The following is a 16,619-nucleotide window of genomic DNA, read 5'->3' on the forward strand; positions in this document are numbered from 1 at the left end:
TGCAGCAGTCTAACCCAGAAGCAGGGGGAATCCTGAATCGAGCTGAGAGGGCTTCCCCGCTTCTCCTGGGAACCCCATCGCCCCCCTGCCAGCACACACCTGAGCAGGTAGGAGCACGCGCACCCCTTCCCAATTCCCCCTCGGTCGCCTTCCACCGGGCGTCTCCTAATCTGCCGGTTTCCCTCTCGCCAGTTCAGGCTTTCCCCGTCCCTCCTCCCCCACTGCTCACTGTAGTCCTGGGAGGTGGGAGCCTGGGAACAGCGGGGTGTCTGGACGCCCAGCGCCCCTGCACCCTCCAGCTCCCTTCCTGCACTTCCCCGGAGACATTCCCATTCTCTAGCCAAGAATGGAAAGTGGGGGGAAGGACTGCCCAGGCCCCACGCCCTTGCACCCTCCTTTGCAGTATTGCCTAATACCCCTTCCCCCACGTCACCTCTACCGGAGAATTGGCAGTGCTGGGGTAATAGAGAGCCGAGGGAACAGGAGCAGGACAGGAGCCTCCCTGGGGAATTCCTATCTTCTTCCGCTCTGCCGAGAGCCCAGGACTTTGCCCCCCAACTCCCTACTCACCTTGGAGGGGAACTCATGTTCCCTTCCATGCTCATCTCACACTTGGGTGGCCAAAGGCTTTGCTGGAGGGTACTGGAGGTTGTCAGCGGCTTTTGGTGACCTTTTCCTCTAGGGAAAGTTCTTTCAGCTTAGAGCACCTCAACACCTATTGCAAAGAGACCCCCCCCCCCGCCTGTGCCTCCCCCTACCCGCGTGTGTGTGTGTGTGTGTGTGTGTGTGTGTGTGTGTGTGTGTAGACCATGTGGCTGTAAGATCCATAAGCGTTGGCTAGAGATGGCTGCGTGCATTGATAGGCAGAGATCCCAGATATGGCCCAGGCCAGAACAGACTCAGCCCAGATGGCTGGGACGGGGGTGTGTGGACCAGATCAGGGGGGCCACCCAACTGCGCCAGCGTCATGGGCTCCCTGGCTTTCAGAGCCTCGGGCTCCTGCTGTTACCCCGAAGCTGCTTCTCTCCTGCAGGCTCCCTGGGAGAGGGCTGAACGGCACCTACTAATGGCAGTGGCTTATTTTTCTCTCCAGTCTGGGGCTGACAGGTTATGCTCTCTGAAGATCTAGGGCATCTCATTCTGGTTTGGTGGCTTTGCAGGAGGGTTGCATGACTTGTCTGAGTAACCATGTGTGAGTTTGTACATTGTTTCTAGGTGAAGTGGACGAGGGAGGAGAGTGACAGAAGAGACTGGTCACACTTGGGGGAACCCCTCTAGCTTTCTGGGTGTCACCACTCTGGGTGCCACCACCCAGAGAGCTAGTAGTGGGCAGGTGGCATGTCCCCAGCTGGTAACTGTCCAGGTGCCAGGTGTGCTCCGTATTCCTCCCTGGCTCCCTGGCTCCCCTAGGAGTTGGTTTTGGAGGAAAGGGTGGATAATGGAGTGGATAATAAGCTTCAGACTTAGTTCTGCTCTTGACTCAGAAAGAAAAGTCAGAGATTTTGAGTGTGAGCGGTAGAGTGAGAATCAGAGGCCTGCACTTGAGACTCAGCCCAGTCATTTCATGATTGGCATTTATACAGGTCTCTAACCCTCAGTTTCTTCATTTGTACAAATGGCTGTCAGTAAGAAGTTCACTTGTCTGATAGGGATACGGCCATAAAGACCCGATAAGACAATTTATTGTAAAGCTCCGTGCAAAAGGTAGCTATGGCTTGGGGGGCGGGAGGGTGGCTCTAGGATGGGATTCTCTTCCTAAATCTAGGTCAGTCAATGTCTCTGCCCTCAGTGTCCTTCCTCCATCCTTGCCTGTCTAAGAGATGGAGGAACCAGGCTGGGCTGTTGCCTCATGGGCTGCAGAATGCCCCTAGTGCAGGTTGTATCTGTCACCAGAGAGCCTGTGGTCGGAGAGGACAGATTCTCCACCAGGCTTTTCTTCCTCTGGGCTCCACACCTTCTCCCCCGAGCCCCGTCTCCACCATCCTCCTGCCATTCCTGCTCAGCGTCCTTGTCCCTGTTTCTCCCCTGCCCAGTGGCCTCCTTGTCCGGCTCACTGGGCAGGAGCCCTAATCGGATTGGACAGCTGAGATATGTGTGGTGGCTGAGAGCAGGCGGGAGGGAAGCCAGTGGGAGGATGGTATGAGGGCTGCCCCTGGCACTGCCCAGGCCTCCCAGGCACCACCTTCAGACTGCTGACTCCTGGCTTGGCTTGGCCGTGGGGAAGGGGTGCCAGAGGAAGCTCAGGGGTCTGGAGATTGGGGGAGAAGGAAACACACCCAGGACCTCTTGGATATTTGGTGGCCTTACTGTCAGTATCTCTGACTGACAGGAGAAGAGGACAGCAGGTGAGAGCCAGGCTGGCCCCACGCCTCCCATCCCCATGACCCCACTTCTCTTTCTGTTCAGAAATGTGTTCACTTACCCAGCCCATCCCCTTTGGCCAGTTTCTCCTTATGGGTCACATCTGGGAGCTGCTGGGGGTGCCATGTGTCTGCCACACTAGGGGCTGCTTCCTCCCCTCCAAGGTATTTTTCTCACTCACTCTCTGGGCGGGGTGCCAGGACTCCTGGGTTTCCCGCCTGCCTCATGGTACAGGGCTGCCCTGCAGGCCACCAGAGTCACTAAGCTGGTTTCCTTCCTCGCATGTGGGGAGGGCCTTCTCCCAGGCCTGGGAGGTGTCAGGAATCCCATGTGGGAAAGGGGTTGGGGCACTGTAGCCCCGGGCCCGGAGCACCAGGCATTTTCCCTCCTAGCCTCTGACTTAGCTTGGGGACAGCACATGCCCAGCCTGGTAGGCATGGTCTGTTCTTGCCTCCAGGCTTCCATCTTGACATATGGATAGCCAATATCTCCTGCTATCTTTTTTAGCTTTTTTCCCATGGCATCTGGGTATGGCTGTTGAAACCCCTATGTCTGCACCCACACATTTTGGGGAGTACAGGATTAGCATAATTAAGGCAGGGGCACTATTTTGTCTTCCCTCCAGCTGGGCCAGGATGAAGGAAACTAGCACAAATTTCCCCACGCCAATTCCCTGTGCCCTGAAAAGACCAGTCAGTGGAGCCAGGCCCTGCCCTCTTGGTGCCCACAATGTGGTTGGCACTGATTTGTCAGAAATTGGGAAGGTTTCCCTGTGGACCGCTTGCCTCCTCTCTCTTCCTCTCACAGGGTTGGGACAGCTCTGTGATTGTAGGCACTTATGGGCAGGCCTCCCCCTAGGGAAGGGGTGTGGGATGCCCCCGAGATGGCCAAGTTGGCACTAGTCCCAGGCTGGAGTGCTGGACATGGTTCCGAGCTGGGAGTTTGTGGGGGAGAGCGGGACATGAGCCTCCTTGCCCCCCTCATTTCCTGCTCTTTGGGCAGCTGTGGGCGAGAAAGGCTGCAGGGACTATTTTTAGTTGGTCTGTCCCCTGGCAGGAGGGACGTGCAGAAAAGCACGGGGCAGGCAGAGGGGCTGGCCAAGGTGAGGGTAAGGAGGCAGGCTGAGGCATAAGGAAGGGCCAGAGGATCTGCAGAGAGAGCAATGAGGCATGTGGGCCATGGGTAGGACCCTATGGAGAGGGCCCTGGCTCCAGTGCATGGGCCGGGCTGGGTGGAGGAGTCCTGGGGACCCTCCAGGGCTCTCTTTGTCCAACTAGAACGGACTTAGAACCAGAAGGGGCTTGAGGCCATCTAGACAATTCCTCCACCTTATGGAGGGGAAAATTGAGGCCTAGAAAGGGAATGTGACTTGCCCTAGGACACTCCACTACTCACTGGCTGCACTGGGACCCCAACCCATGCCGCTTGCACTGTTTTTCTCCTGTCATGGTCCCTCACCACACCTGCCTCCCCTGCTGCAGCGAGGAGGACCGAGGCTGGGCGCCCGGTCTGTCTCTCTCTCTGCTTGTTTGTGCAGGGTCTCGGGTAAACCCCAGCTTGGTTTGTTTATAAGTCTCCACCATGTGGAGAGAGTCTGTGTCCGGGTTGGAAGGAGGTCAGGGTTGGGGTTTGTTTAGGTGGCCTGTGGCCACTGGTGTGAATCAAGGTGCGAGGCAAGTTCCAACAGGCGCACAGGCTCGTGAGCCGTAGGGTTTGGAGACAACTTAGAGAAGGCGTCTGGTCTATTTTAGAGACCCAGAGAGGACCAGACATTTGTCCACAGTGGTGGGCTGAGTTAGAGACACACTGAGGACTAGGACATAGGTTTGCTGACTCTCCACCTTCCTTTGTGAAGCCCCCCCATCCTGTCCGACCTGGGTCATGGTGGGTGTTTGCCAACTCCCACCCCCCAACAGAGGAAGGGAGCAGGCTGAAGAGCAGGGAGATAACACAGGCTTGGAATCCCAAGTCAAAAGCGAGCCCTCCTTTGAGACCTGGCGGCAGGGGCAGCTGGTTGAGATGCTTGGAGGAGGTAGAGCAGTGGAGAATTGTGGTCCCTCAGAATTCAGTCTCCTGCCTCAGCCTCGTCCCCAGGGCCACCATGTTGCACAGCTGTAGGAGGCGCCTTTCCATAGACTATGACGTGAGTGGCCCCCCCAGAGTTGTTCAGGGCCCTGCCTGTGTAGCCAAATGTGGTGCTTTGGCCCTCCACCTTCTTTGAATCAGCTTCAGACCCAGCTGGAAGGAGGTGTTCCAGAGGGGCCTTCATCCAACTCCCACTCCCCCACCCAGCCTCCTGCCACTCAACATCTCCAGTCCTTTGCCGCCCACTCCCTGCCCCCCCCCCCACGCTGGCTCAGTGGGCCACAAATTGTGGCATAGGAGCCCCTCCCCCGCTCCGCTCAATTTCTGTCTCTGGGGGGCTGATTTATCATGCGCCCCCTCCATCAGGCCTGCTGCAGTGTGAGAAATCAATAGTGCAAATGGATTGAGGTTGCTCAGCCTGTCGACTCCCCTTGGGCCCCATCAACTCCCCTGGGACTTGGGGAGCTCCTCTTCTGTCCCCTTCTGGCTCAAGGTACACAGAGATATACACACCGCGTGGTTGTAAGCCAGAGCGCTGAGCACAGGAATTATTCTTTCTGTCCATCTCTGTCTCTCTCATATACTGGGCTGGTCTTAGCATGACAAATACTCTTCACCATTTCTTTTCTAGCTTGGGTGGAGTGGGGGCGGAGGGGCTTCAAGGACAGTAGGCTGCCAGCCAGAGGTGGGAGGGAGGCAGGTGGGTGAGGGAGACAGTGCTGGGGAAGGGATTGGGTGACAGCCCACCCCATCGTCAGCTCTGGTAACTCAATCCATGCGCTCCACCCTCCCGATCCCCCTCCCGCTCAACAACTTCAGCAGCTGCTGGCAGAAGCAGGGCTGGCAGAAGTGTGTATGAGTGCATGTGTGTATGTGGGGGGTGGGAGGGTGAGGGGCTGTGGGGGCAGGAGGTGCTGCCAGGACATGTTAAAGGAGACTCACAGCCTGGGTACAACTTGGGTGGCAGGAGGAGGTAGGGCTGGTGTGAGAGTGAGTGGTGAGTGATGGGCAAGGGGCAGGCTGCAGGGGGGCAGGGCAGGGCAGTCCAGGGGTCCCAAAAAACTTGTCTGTACTGGAGCAGGGCCTGGCGTGGGGGGGGTGGGCATGGTGAAGGGGCAGGGGCACATACAACATGTCTTACTCCAGGATGCCTGTACTTCGCCAGGGGGTGCATGTACCCATGAAGGACAACCTGCCCCTGTCCCCAATCCCCCCCGCTGTGCCTGCTGGGCATCACAGTCTTGGTGACTAAGTCACTTCTGTCCTGGGGCTGGCAAGGTGCCAGGCTCAGCTCTTCTCGGTAGGTGAGTCACTGCCCTGGCATCTCCCCCGGATACAGCTGAGTCACCCGGCTGTGCCTGCTGGGCAGGTGGGCACCATGCTTGGGGTGGGGTTCAGGGGCTGTGCGTAGCCCCAGTGTCTTCTCTAATCTCTCTCTACCATGTCCTGGCTCCACCTGTAGACCTGCAGAGCACCCAAGGGTGGTGTTCTTCCCTGTGCTCTGGGGAGGGGGTAAAGGAAGAGGGGGCAGGATACTGTGTGGAAATAGGTTTGGCTTAGAGTAAAGGGGGGAGTTAAGGATAGGACTGTGGGTTTGAATCTTAGCTCTGCCATTGATAAGCGGTATGACCTTGGGCAAGACAATTTCCTTGTGGAGTCTCAGTTTCCTCATCTATACAATGAAAACAAGAGCGCTGCCCCAGATTACCCTTCTGGATGGTGAGAAACAAATGGGGTGGGGTCATGAGGGTGCTTGTGGGAGGAGCTCCTTGGGGGATGAGTGGAGCGGAGAGGAGGACTCAGCTGAAGCTGGTTCCTGTCCCTGCAGACATCTCCCATCCCACCCACAGCCAGATGATCTTGGAGGGGCAATGCTGCCCAGCCGCTGTTAGATGACTGACAATGGGATTCTCTGGGAGTTCCCCAGAGGCTGTGAGAGGGAGGCCTTGTTTTGCTACAAGTGTGGGCCCTCCCGGGGTGTCTCAGAGCTATTTTCTATGTCCTTTGACTGCTGGAGGCTGTCACTGGCATTTCACCTATCAGGGCTCTCTCAGGTTTCCTCTAGTTTGGAGCCTGATCCCTGTCTTGGGAAACAAGCGGCTCAGGCTCCTCCCCCAACCCTTTTTCTGTGTGCAGGAGGGAAAGGGTAGACTCCAAGAAGGAGTCTTTCCTAAAGCGTGAGGAGCCCTCTGAGCCTGTGGCTTTCCTCCCGCTCTGCTAGTCTTCTGTTGCCTCCTGTACTTTTTCCCCTCCTGCATGAGGGTCCTTGGAGGATGGTGGGGGGGCAGGGGGCAGGGGCTCTGTTGTGGCCCCAGCACAGCTGGAGTGCAGCTGCTGCTGTAGATTGGACTCCTGGCCTCCCATCTGGGACCTCTCCTGCCTCCTGGCATCAAGCTCGGGGAGGGCTATATTGGGCAAGCAGTACTGGGTGCCTGGGCAGGGAGGCAGTGCCCCAAAGGTGTGCAGGCTACGTGCTGGTTCACATGGGTACTACTCTTGTGTGCATGAGTGTCTGACCCCCTGTGGACAGCAGGTTTGTGGGTGCATGAAATTTTCCCTCATCTGTACATGGCCTACTGCTATGTCTGTTGAGGAGGGTGCCCCACCCTCATGCCCTTGTGTATGTACAAATACCTGTCTTGTGTGTGCTTGTTCTGTGTGCTCATGGATGTGCATACATCTGTGCCCTGAGTGTGCACATGGGTGTGCAGACATGGATGTCCTGGGTGTACATTTACACACCTGACTCTTGGTGTGCACGAGTATACCTGACCCCATGTGCTGGCAGGTGTCTGTGAAGGCTGCCCTTGGTGGGAGGCAGTGTACCTGTGTTTATGCACACTTGCATTTTTGTGTGCATGAGTCTTCCCTTCTGGCCTCAGCTGGAAGGAAGACTGGTAGAATCCAGGCCAGGGGGAGCCTGTGCGGGCTGGGGGTGGCTGGCCTTGAGTCTCCTGCCAGGCGGGTCCCTTTCCCCCGTGCGGCGCCCCCTGCTGCTGGCTGGGCTCAGGGAGGAAGGCAGGGGGGGGGGGGTACGGGGGTGGGAGGGAGGTTGGGGGGGAAGGGGTTAAGCTTCCGCGTTCACATCTGGGAGCCATTGGCGCATTCCTGCCGGCTGAGCGCATGTTTGCGGATAGATCTGGACGGGACTGGGCGGGAGGGTCTGGGAGGGCGGTTCTCAACGGCGGACGAAAATCCAGACGCAAGCGGGAGACCGCCGGGCCCAGCGGGCGGGAAGGGGCCAGGGGAAGCGCCGTCGGGCCCCTTTCCCCTACGCCGGACCTCAGGGCAGAGCGTCCCGCTGACCTGGCTTGTCCTACCTTACCAAGGCTGGAGGCTAAAGCTGGAGAGAGACAGTGGAATACCTCAATTGTAGACCAGTGCGACAGTGGACAGAACCCGGTGTCCGCTCCCGGCCTCCGGTTCCTTGTCTGTAAAGCGGGGGCCCTCTGACCAGTGGCTTTGAGAGCTCTGCCAGCTGGGTCAGGCTGAGTCTCTACTGCGCTGGAGGCCTGGGAGGGTGGCACTTCCCCTTCCAGTGGGAAGTCCAGAAAGGGCACTTGTGGCCACTTCTCTGACTGGGAAGCGGGGGAGGGTGTTCCTTAGTGATTCCGCTTTCTGCCCATCCCCCAGCGAACTGCTAGAGGTGGGGACATGACCCTCCCAAACGGAGCAGCGGGCTGTGAGGGGGCACATGGCAGTGTTGGGGGCGGGGGTCTCTGCAGATGGAGAGTGATTCAGATCTTGCCCCGCTGGAACAAGAATGCAGCTTTCCTGGCTCCTCCGGCCTGGGCCAGGAGAGAGAATCTTGAGTCCCAGAGTCTTTTAGCATGTTGGGGTGCTCCTGGGTGTCCCCTATTTAGCTCTTGGAAGATCCAAGAGCTGCTGCCCTTTTGGGGGAAGGCTACTGGGGGGTGGGCTGCTGAGGGGTTGGGTTGGGCCAGAGTTCCTCTAACCCACTCGCTGGAGAGTATTTGGGGGAGGAGGAGAGAAGAGTGCTGGAGGAAGGTCTACCTACTCTTGCACTTTTTTTGCAGGTGAGAAAAATTAAGATCCAGAGAAAGAAAGCGACTTATTTAAGGTCACATAGCTCTCAGCTCCAACTGGTTGGTCCCTGGAGGAGGATTTAATTATGGGAGTCAAGGGCTTGACAGCTAGGGCCGAAAACGCTGAATTCACTTCCATGTTATGTATGTTGCCTCCTGTCTTCCCAGGTTTAGGTGTGGGTGTGTGTATTTGGGGTAAGGGAGTGTGATACCACACAGTGCAGTCCTTTCTCCACCGAGTCCTCTTTCATTCTTTCTTCAGAACTTCAGCTCCTCCTCGCTCTGTAGCTCTCCTTTTGGGGCAGAGGGAGGGATTCTCCCAGATTCCCACGGTCCAGCCTTCTGGTAGGCGCGGCTCCTTTAATACTCGCCCAGCCCCGGGTCTATTAAGGGAGGGCGTGATCCTATGGGCCCGCCTCCGACTTGTCATTGGTCGGTGGGTGGATGGGGGCGGGCCTGAAGGAGGGCCTCCCACCCTGCTCTGTACCCTCCGCCCCCCCAAGTCTGGGGCTCCGGGTAAAGTTTCAGCCTCCGCACGTGACTCGCTATGGCCGCTGCCTTCGCCCCGCGCCCCTGAGCCGCGGCCCCCCGGACGGCTTCTCTCCTGGGATCCCGCACCCCTGACGCTGAGCAACACCAAGGCGCAGAGTCAGGGTAGACGCTGTGCCTGTGGGCGCCGGGACGAATTGCGTCCCCCCACTGCGAGGTAACCTCTCCCCCGGGGATTTTGGAGAGCCCCGGGCTCTCGCAGTCATCGGGGCTCCACGGTCTGCTCCTGATAGGAGCTGCGGGCGGGGACCAGGTGCCGGACGGATTCCGACGGGAACCTGGGGTTTCCTGGGCTTCCCAACCCGCCGCTGCCGTGCCCAGGGCGGGGGAGCCCCGTCTGTGCGTCTGTCTGCGCCTGTGTCTTCGCGCGCAGCCGTGAGGCGTCTGGGTCGGTCTGCCGCGCGTGTCCCCGGCGCCGGAGCTGTGGCAAAACCACCGCTGGGAACTCTTGCTTTCTCTCTCTTTTCTCTTCAAAAACAAGCAAAACAAAAAGACTTTCAAACCTGTTTGGGGAGAGATCAGATGCCCAACGGACTAGCCCCCTCCTCCTTCTCCTCCTGTTATCTGAGCCGCCCTGTGGTTTGGGGAGAATCAGTCCGGGGGCCCACCCCCACCAGAGGCAGCCGGCTGGGGGGGGCGGGGCCCGCTCAGCGGGTGTACCCCGTGGAGTGAGAGGAACCGTCAAAATTGGGTATGGGAGCAAGTCAGTCCGGGGAGGGAAGTCTCTGGGTCTGGTGCTACCATGGGGTTGTGGACGCTTTTGGGGGTGAGAGGAGGATGGAATAGGCTGGTCGTTTTTGCTCTGCTGAGGGTGTCTGGGACCTGGTGCCACCCACGAGGCGGGGAAGCTGCTAGCCAGATGTGTGTGTGGGAGGGGGCGCTGGAAAATCAGCGTGGCTATGCCCCCTCTTCTCTCTGGGCACAGCCCTATTGTCAGGCTGCTCCGTGGGAAGGGGGACAGGCCCCCAGAGTGTTAGGCTGGGGATGTGACCAACTCATATGGAAATCAGTCCGGTGAAACAGTCCCTGCCCCAGCCTAGGAGACGTTTCTTTACCATCTATTCTATCTTGGATCCTGTGCCCAATGTGCTAGCGAGGAGGCCTGCCCTGGCCGCCACCTGGTGTGAGCTCCCTCTTCTGTAACTAGATTGCCTTCTGCCTGCGGGCTGTGTGCACATGTGTGTTTGTGTATGTTCTCCAAAGGACTTATTCCCCGAGAACACTTTCCCACCCCACCCCCTGCAGACCTCAACCCTCACTTCTGCTGCTGATCACCATCCCCTCCTCCAGTTTCCTGATTAGGAGATTCAGAGATGTCTCTTGTCCCGTTTCCCGGGCTGCAGTGGTCATAGGGCAAGATTGTTCTGGAGAAGTGGTTCAGTAAGAACACCAGGTCTTGCTGGGAAATGGGCTCAAGCCCCAAACTCCTCCAGGGCTTTGTGCTTGGTGGGGAAGGCCCAGGAAGCCCCAGGTGGAAGTGGGGGTGGCTTGGAGCTTGGGGCTTCCCCTGTGGGGGGGTGGAGATGAGTCTGGGGGAGGGAACCGGAGAAAGAGTATTTGGAGCTGGAAAGAAGGGGGTGGAGGTTGTGGAGTCGGAGTTTGGGGCTGTGAAAGATGTTGGTCCACTGGGAGGGGCGAGGCCATCAGTGCTGCCTGGGAATCGGCCATGTGGGTCCTGAGGCAGCGGTCACTAAGGTCAGACTGCAGTAGGCCCCTTGGGAACTGAGGATCTTGGATTCGGTGGGTATTTTGAAGATGTGAGTGAGCATGCATGAGGCGGTCATGTTAGGAGTTTCCCCACCAGACTGGTGAGGACAGCGCAGTGGTGTTGGCAGTTCTGAGAAGACCCTGGGCTTGGAGCCACCTCCTCCTATAGCCCCTAAACCTCTGTCCTTCATTTTTACCCTGAATGCCCCTAGGACCGCTCTGGGACACCTCTCTGGTCCTCCTCCTACTGCCAACCATGTGGCAGCCTGGCAGGAAGCTAGCTGTGGGCAGCACCATCCTGATCACCCCTTTACCTCCCCCTCTGGGCACAGTCACCCACATGTGCCATGACGTGGTTCCTGCCACCCTGCTTAGTGTGGGGGAGAGGACATTGTATGAGTGGCCCTTCAGGTCTGTTTTGGGGGGTATTGACCCAAACCCCAGTTAGTTTTCCTTCCCTTAAATCATTTGGGTTTGGAAGTTGGCTGTACCCTCTGGGACCTTTCCCCCCAGGCCACTAGTTGCTCAGACTCTAGGGTCTTAGGTGCGGTGGTCCTCATAGCTGTGTGACATGAGGGTGACATAAACCTCAGTGCCCAGGTCTCTGTCCTCTGGGCGGCATGAGCAGGGTAGGACCTCGGCTGGGCTGGAGGGATTGGCTTCTGTGGGATCCACTTGTGAGCCCTGTGGGGTCTGGGATGAGGGGCATCTGGGGAAGGTAATCCTATCCCTGTGACAAATACACGGGGTTATGTCCACTTGCCCAGCAGCCCACACCCCTTTCTGGTGGTGGTGGTTTTGGGAGTATGGGAAGTTGGCAGGGCCCCTGGCAAGATGACCAGAGTTGTCTTGACTTACTGGGTTTTGGGAAAGGAGTGTGGCAACTGATACCCCAGCTCTCAGGGCTTTGGCAGCACATCCTCTCTGCTGCCTGCTGTCTTTCCTCCCGCCATTCCCCACTCCACCCTCTGGCTGCTGTCTGGAGCCCACACGGTTTGTGGGGGAATGTGGGGTGGGGGCAAGGGCCTGGATCTCTGTGTGTGTCCAGGGAGTGTTCTGGGGGTTGGCAGAATTGGCTGAGGGTGTCTGGGTGTCCCCGCAGGGTGGGCGGTGTGCGGAGACCAGGCCCAGAGTGTGAGAATGTGTCAGCATCGCCGTGTCTGTCCCCAGTCTGGCTCTGGTGTGGGTGTCTCTTGCTCCGTCTGGATCTTGCCTCCCGCTCCAGTCCCCGCCCCCCCCCCCCAGCTGGGACCGCCTGCTTGCTCTCCCTCTCTGCAACTGGAGCCTCCCTTGCCTCTTCCTGGAATTTGGAGAGGAGGAGGAGGAAGAGGCAGGCAGACAGACCTCCCACACTCTAGCCTCTAGCCCGCCCGCCTGGCATCATGGGGAAATGAAATAGGCGCTATGGAACTAAGGTTTCCTTGGCTTGCCCAGGCCCTCCAACACACATCACAGAGTTGGGGGAGGCAGGTCCTACAGAAGGAGCATGGGTTGCCCCCCACCCCCCACCTGGCAGCAATGCCTCCTTTCACCCAGCATCCTGCCCGCCAGGGCTCGTGCTGGGACCTCCAGGCACCACTGGCAGCCTGGGGGGCGGGTGGGGGGATTAGACTGCTGCCAGCCTGGCCAGCACCTGTTGCCAACCCCCAGCCCTGTAACTGGAGCTGGCTTGGGAGGGGGCTGCAAAATGACAGGTGGAATTTCTGCAGCCCCCCCCACACACACACATTGGATATGCCTTTCCTTTCCTAGAACAAGGAAAGCCTGACCCCCCCCCCCAGTGTCCACCTAATCTCATGGATGATGTTCCTACCCTGCCTGTGAGGGCGGGGCCTGGGAGATGGGCAAGGGAAGGAGCTTGTTCCTATTTGCCCCATGACCCCCAACCCCTGCTCTAACTGCAGAGCTGAGCCGCCCTTGTTCAAGTTTTCTGAGCTCTGCTGCTCTGCCAGGGCTTGGGGGTTGGGGGGGGCATGGGGGTGTGTGGATGGGGGTGGTTCTCTGTTAATGTTTTAATTGCATAAAAACTGGGAGCTCAGCTCCGGGCCAGTGGGGAGTCTGGGTCTGGCTGGCCGCCCGGTTTGGGCTAAATATAGTCTGGGACATCTGCAGAGAAGGGGAGGGGGGCGGAGGGAGGTTCCATTCCCCCCACCTCTGGCCAAGGTGCCCTCGTCTGGGCGGGCACCTTGGAGCAGGGAGGGGGGATTCCTCAGCACAAAAGGCAGGGGAGAGGTGGCTGGGCACAGTTGGGACCTTGCCTGCCTGGAGGCCAGTAGACGCCTGAGATGAACCCGGAGGCTCAGGACAGTACCAGAATAAGGCCGATGGGGCTGGATCCAATGGCTCTGCTCCCCTCCCCCCAGAGCTACCTGAGGTCAGGCAGTCTCCGTGTGTCACTGGGCCCAGCTGTGTGTCACTGTGACCCACTCACTGTGTGCCTGTGTATACACACCTACCTCGGAGTGGCTCCCTCCTAGCCCCTCCCCTGGAACCTCTGTCCCCTGGGTCCTACTGCAGGTCCCCAGCCCTCCTTCCTTTTGTTCCTTGCCCCACAGTGAAACCTTCAGCCCAGGAATCGAGACTTGAGAAGGGGAAGCTGCGGTGGGGAGTTCTCTGATCTTCAGTCACGGCAGGAAGTGGAGGGGAGGGGGGGGGAACCGTGAGTGGCAGGCGAGGAGGGAGGGCCTGTCAGCCCTTTGACCAGCCTTACACAGTGCGATGGGGGGTGGCCACCCTCCCAGCCACCTCCCTTTCCTCAATCTCCAAGTGGAGGAAACTTAGGGACAGCTGATTTTCCAGGGGTTGCTAACAATCTTCACCCCCCCTACACACACACACACACACACACACACACACACACACACACTGAAAAGAATGTCTTCCTGTCACGTGGCTGTCACTTCCTGTCCCACTGTGGTTCCCCCGGGATGTTTGTTGTTGGTTGCTATGGAGATGGCCGCCGTGGGCACTACCCTGGTTCTTGTGGGGAGGGAGATGCCCCTCCCCCTAGGCCCACAGTTGAGGGGGAGGAATTGGGGGGCCTGCCTAGAGGGCTGTTTCAGGCTGAATGTGTGTGGTCTCTGATGCCCCAGATCCCCCAGGGCCCCCAGACTTGTCTGTGGGAAGGAGTCACAGCCACCTACTCAGAGGAGTGTTGGGGAGACGGTGACCGCATCTGGCTGTGCTTGACTGTGGCTGACTGCGAGTCTGACTGTGCAGACCCTGTCCCCTCCAGCCTGGGTCCCTCTGCCTGGTAAAGATACCAGTTCATGTGACCTTTTACTTTTGAAGCTTTCTTCCATCATGTGTTCTCATGGAAACTACCTTTCCCAGGGAATTTCTGTGGCTTCTTGGGGTCCAGGCTGGAGTGGGGAGGAGCTCTGGGCAGAATCCCTGGTTGTGTGTGTTTTGAGGGGTGGTGAGGTGGTACCCTCCATGCACAGCCTGTACCAGCTTCTGCCTGATCCTGCCAGCCCTGTGTTTAAGGGGCAGGCCATGGGACTTTGTGACCCATTCTCCCCACCCCCTTCTGGGCTTCCCTGTTCCCTGGAGGTGGAGAAGGGAAGAGATTTCCCCCTATTTCTAGCCTCAACTGAGTAGGCGGGTGTGGAGTAGGAAGTTCCTGGGGGGTCTATGGAAGGGGGGTTATGGGGTGGTGCAGAGTCTGACTCAGGCCTGGTCTGGGGTCAGAGCCAAAAGGATATCCTGAGGCAGGGGTGGGGGGGGCGTTCCCAGCTTCCCTACAGCCTGGGTCCCCAAGGAGGGATGCTGGCTGAGAGGGGGCTCATAGGACGGTATCCTGCTGTCGCCCTAGGATTGAATCAGCAGTCTCAGAGTTGAGGCAGAATTGAGGGGATGGGAGGAGGTATTGCTGTAGCCTCACACACACGTTTCTTGTGTTCTCTGTCCATCCAATGCCTGTCCCCAGTGTGTGTTGTACTTCTTACACAGGGAGGTTGGGAGACAGGGGTGAGGGGGCAGCTGCCAAGGTAAGGGTGGGGAAAGCCCCGTGCCAGGATAGATGTGAAGACGGTGGTTTCCAAACTGGGGGGGTCCCCTTTTGTTTGTGCCCCTTTGGTTCCCCCCACCCGGACAGAGCTGCCTTTGTTTGGTCCACACACTCCTGTGGTCTGGTTGTGGCCTGGGCAGGCTCATCTCTTCCTCTTCCTGTTTTCTTCCTTCCCCAGGGCTGCTCCCTCTCCTTGAGGCCTGGGCTGCCCCCTGCCCTTTCACCTACTCTCTGCTCCAGCATTGGGAGACTTCAGCTCTGGTTCTGGGGAGGGGCCTTCAGCCCCCCTGGCTTCGGAGGTCCTGAGCATAGCTCCTGTGGGGCTCTGGGTACGGTCCCTGGGGGTCAGGAGTTGGGGGCGCTGCCCTGCCCTGCAGAGACCTCTATTTCCTCCTCCCAGAACCTGGCCTGTCCTGGGCTTGGGCTTGTCCAGTTGCCCTTTCTGCCTGGTATTCAGTCACTGCTGAGACTATGGCATGTGGTGGTCAAGCTGGGGAGCCGTCAGAACCACTCTGCTGGGACTGGGCACTGCGTATGAGGCGGTGGGGGAGTGAGTGGCAGAGGAAGACACGGGACTTCAGCCCTCTCTTGGCCCCTCAGGATGTTTTCAGAGTCTGCACATGCTGGAGGCAGGTTTTCAAACAAGTTCTGGCCCCAGCAAGGCAGGCCTGGGGTTCTGCAGGGCTGGTGAGGAAGAGGTGACCTCTACCTGTCCCAGACTCTCCCAGGTGAGCTTTCTCAAGCCCTTCTGGGATGGGCTGACCTTGCTGAATTCCTGCAGCCCAGGCCCTGGTGAGCAGAAGATAAACAGGACCTGAGTGGCTGGGGAGGAGAGAGGGGTGAGAGCCTTTAGCCAGAGAAACCCCTGGAAAAAGGGAATCACGGTCATCACTGCTCCTCAACCCCTGCCTGAAGAGCTGAGGAGCATGGGGGAAGAGAGAGGTTGTGGCTTTGTGAGTGTGTGAGTGTATTTTCCTGGAAAGTTTATAAATAGTTCCAGCGCACTGTTCTGGTTTGAAATCTGCCCTGTCCCGCCCTGCCTTGCTCCTGGCAGGGTAGGGGGTCCAAAGGGGGCCCGTCTTTGTTTCTGCTGGGGCTGGAGTCCCCATCCCCTTCCCCCCGCAAGTTGAGCTTGAGTTTGGGTGTCATTTGCATATGATTCATTGACTGTCTAGAATGCTTAGGAAACCCCCTGTCTCCCCTTCTTTTAAGCTCCCCAATCCTGGTTTCCTTCTCTTAGCCCCTTGGGACTGCCTGACTTCTATTCTTTGGCAGCTATTGTTGCTGAGGAACCTGGTGAGCGGAGAGGAGAGAGTGAGTGAAGAAGAGGGTCTGGGTCAGCTGGGTTTGGAGACCCCTGGCTCCTCTCCCCTGAGGATAGGGGAGGAAATGGTCAATTTCTCTTCCCCTCTTCCCCTCCCCAAATCCAAAGGTTTCCCTTTTTTGGTTTGTGAAATGAAAGAAGGGAATTTGGGAAAGGGTTGTGGTTGGGCCTCCACCCACACCCCAAATATCCCTCTCCCCACATCCCTCTCCCCAGTCTAGGGGAAGCAGACCCTGGAAAATGGGTAATTCTCCCTCCCAGCCCTGTCAACAGATGCTAGCCCTGGTTGGGAAGAGGGAAGGGAGAACAGACACCCTGCCCAGGGCGGCACTGGGTGGTGCTGAGAGGCATGGGGAGGGCGGGACCCAGTTGCCCAGCACCTCCTGTGTGCCAGGAGCGGTTCTAGGTGCTTTCCAGGACTTTTATCTCTTAAATCACACAACCAAGTTGTTGAGGTAGGCAGTTCACAGGCAAGTAAACAGATGCTTAGAGAGGTTAAGTGACTTGCCTAAGGTCACCCAGAGTGGCAGAGCTGAGA

At 58.3% G+C, this 16,619-nt stretch overlaps 1 protein-coding gene across 2 annotated transcripts in view; it reads left to right on the forward strand.

Moving 5' to 3' along the window:
* Positions 1 to 16,619, forward strand: part of RARA (retinoic acid receptor alpha) — a 43,279-nt gene continuing 26,660 nt past the window's right edge. Inside the window, exon 1 of one of the 2 annotated variants that reach the window (XM_081027263.1) lies at positions 1 to 107. The gene's annotated coding sequence lies outside the window, so the exon portion shown is untranslated. Of the gene's footprint in view, positions 108 to 8,998; positions 9,199 to 16,619 lie in introns of those variants that run through there. The other variant, XM_081027262.1, reaches the window with a different exon arrangement.

This window comes from Rhinolophus hipposideros, assembly GCF_964194185.1.
Source record: "Rhinolophus hipposideros genome assembly, chromosome: 20".
Lineage (NCBI taxonomy): Eukaryota > Metazoa > Chordata > Mammalia > Chiroptera > Rhinolophidae > Rhinolophus > Rhinolophus hipposideros.